Below are 3,132 nucleotides of genomic sequence, written 5' to 3'. Positions count from 1 at the left end.
CCGCCTCCTTCCTACCATTCTCCTCCTCCAGACTCATGCTCCTCCCCTTGCGTCATGCTCCTCCTCCAGACTCATGCTCCTCCCCTTGCCTCATGCTCCTCCTCCAGACTCATGCTCCTCCCCTTGCCTCATTGCCCTCCTCCAGCCTCATGCTCCTCCCCTTTCCTCATGCTCCTCCTCCAGTTTCATGCTGCTCCCCTTTCCTCATTCTCCGCCTCCAGCCTCATGCACCTCCCCTTGCCTCATGCGCCTCTTCCAGACTCATGCTCCTCCTCCTGCCTCATATTGTTGTTTGCTCCTGCTCTCCCATATTGGTCGTTGCAATGTTCAGGTCGTCATCGACCTTTCATAAGTCTGGTGTTGGCTTAACGGTTCGTGGAGATGGCTTGAGATTTTCGGGTCCTGAGTTTGAGCCCCTGTCATTCCGTTGAATTAGCACCAGGTGGAGTTGCCTCACTCAGTCTGTCATCCTTCCGAGGTCGGTGTAAATGGGTACCAGTGTACTGTGAAACGGGGCACTGCATCAACGGCACAACGGAATCCCCAAACAATGATCGCAAACCAGTAACCAAAATGGCAGCACACGATAGCTATAGCTATATGGACCTTTAATAGTCCAATCTCCTCCAATGTTTCACCTTTGTCTGTCTGTATGTTTGTTTGTTACTTGACAAACAACAACAAAAAAATTTGCAAGTATGTTGATCACTCCGGTTTGTGTGTTTGTGTGTTTGTGTGTCCGTTCACTTATACTTGCATACAGGTCACAATTTTAAACCGATCTTCACGAAACTTCACCAAATGGTAGAGTTAGTGGTCCGACAAAATCCTATATGTATTTGACGTCAAAAGGTCAAAAGATCAACATAGGCCAAAGGTTTGGTGGATGTATTAGTTTGGCGGATGTGTTAGTTTGGTGGTTGTGTTGGTTTGGTGGATGTATTAGTTTGGCGGATGTGTTAGTTTGGCGGATGTGTTAGTTTGGTGGTTGTGTTGGTTTGGTGGATGTGTTGGTTTGGCGGATGTGTTAGTTTGGCGGATGTGTTAGTTTGGTGGATGTGTTAGTTTGGTGGATGTGTTAGTTTGGTGGATGTGTTAGTTTGGTGGATGTGTTAGTTTGGTGGTTGTGTTGGTTTGGCGGATGTATTGGTTTGGTGGCTGTGTTAGTTTGGCGGATGTATTGCTTTGGTGGATGTGTTAGTTTGGCGGATGTGTTAGTCTGGTGGATGTGTTAGTTTGGTGGATGTGTTAGTTTGGCGGATGTGTTAGTTTGGTGGATGTATTGCTTTGGTGGATGTGTTAGTTTGGTGGATGTGTTAGTTTGGTGGATGTATTGCTTTGGTGGATGTGTTAGTTTGGTGGATGTGTTAGTTTGGCGGATGTATTGCTTTGGTGGATGTGTTAGTTTGGCGGATGTGTTAGTCTGGTGAATGTGTTAGTTTGGTGGATGTGTTGGTTTGGCGGATGTGTTAGTTTGGCGGATGTATTGCTTTGGTGGATGTGTTAGTTTGGCGGCTGTGTTAGTCTGGTGGATGTGTTAGTTTGGTGGATGTGTTAGTTTGGCGGATGTGTTAGTCTGGTGGATGTGTTAGTTTGGTGGATGTGTTGGTTTGGTGGATGTGTTAGTTTGGCGGATGTGTTAGTTTGGCGGATGTGTTAGTCTGGTGGATGTGTTAGTTTGGTGGATGTGTTGGTTTGGTGGATGTGTTAGTTTGGTGGATGTGTTAGTTTGGTGGATGTGTTAGTTTGGTGGATGTGTTGATGTATGTGTTGCTTTGGTGGATGTGTTAGTTTGGTGGATGTGTTGGTTTGGTGGTTGTGTTAGTTTGGTGGATGTGTTAGTTTGGTGGATGTGTTAGTTTGGTGGATGTATTGCTTTGGCGGATGTGTTAGTCTGGTGGATGTGTTAGTTTGGTGGATGTGTTAGTTTGGTGGATGTGTTAGTCTGGTGGATATGTTGCTTTGGTGGATGTGTTAGTTTGGTGGATGTGTTAGTTTGGTGGATGTGTTAGTTTGGTGGATGTGTTAGTTTGGTGGATGTGTTAGTTTGGTGGATATGTTGCTTTGGTGGATGTGTTAGTTTGGTGGATGTGTTAGTTTGGTGGATGTGTTAGTTTGGTGAATGTGTTAGTTTGGTGGATGTGTTGGTTTGGTGGATATGTTAGTTTGGTGGATGTGTTGCTTTGGTGGATGTGTTAGTTTGGTGGATGTGTTAGTTTGGTGGATGTGTTGGTTTGGTGGATGTGTTGGTTTGGTGGATGTGTTAGTTTGGTGGATGTGTTAGTTTGGTGGATATGTTGCTTTGGTGGATGTGTTAGTTTGGTGGATGTGTTAGTTTGGTGGATGTGTTAGTTTGGTGGATGTGTTAGTTTGGTGGATATGTTAGTTTGGTGGATATGTTGCTTTGGTGGATGTGTTAGTTTGGTGGATGTGTTAGTTTGGTGGATGTGTTAGTTTGGTGAATGTGTTAGTTTGGTGGATGTGTTAGTTTGGTGGATATGTTGCTTTGGTGGATGTGTTAGTCTGGTGGATGTGTTAGTTTGGTGGATGTGTTAGTTTGGTGGATGTGTTGGTTTGGTGGATGTGTTAGTTTGGTGGATGTGTTAGTTTGGTGGATGTGTTGGTTTGGTGGATGTGTTGGTTTGGTGGATGTGTTAGTTTGGTGGATGTGTTGCTTTGGTGGATGTGTTAGTTTGGTGGATGTGTTAGTTTGGTGGATATGTTGCTTTGGTGGTGTGTTAGTTTGGTGGATGTGTTAGTTTGGTGGATGTGTTGGTTTGGTGGATGTGTTGGTTTGGTGGATGTGTTAGTTTGGTGGATGTGTTGCTTTGGTGGATGTGTTAGTTTGGTGGGTGTGTTAGTTTGGTGGATGTGTTGGTTTGGTGGATGTGTTGGTTTGGTGGATGTGCTAGTTTGGTGGATGTGTTAGTTTGGTGGATGTGTTGGTTTGGTGAATGTGTTGGTTTGGTGGATGTGTTGCTTTGGCGGATGTATTGCTTTGGTGGATGTGTTAGTTTGGTGGTTGTGTTGGTTTGGCGGATGTGTTAGTTTGGCGGATGTGTTAGTTTGGCGGATGTGTTAGTTTGGTGGATGTGTTAGTTTGGTGGATATGTTGCTTTGGTGGATGTGTTA

The sequence above is a fragment of the Myxine glutinosa genome, chromosome 10, assembly GCF_964187855.1.
Source record: "Myxine glutinosa chromosome 10, kmMyxGlut1.1, whole genome shotgun sequence".
Taxonomy (NCBI): Eukaryota; Metazoa; Chordata; class Myxini; order Myxiniformes; family Myxinidae; genus Myxine; species Myxine glutinosa.
This window is presented reverse-complemented; position numbering follows the sequence as displayed.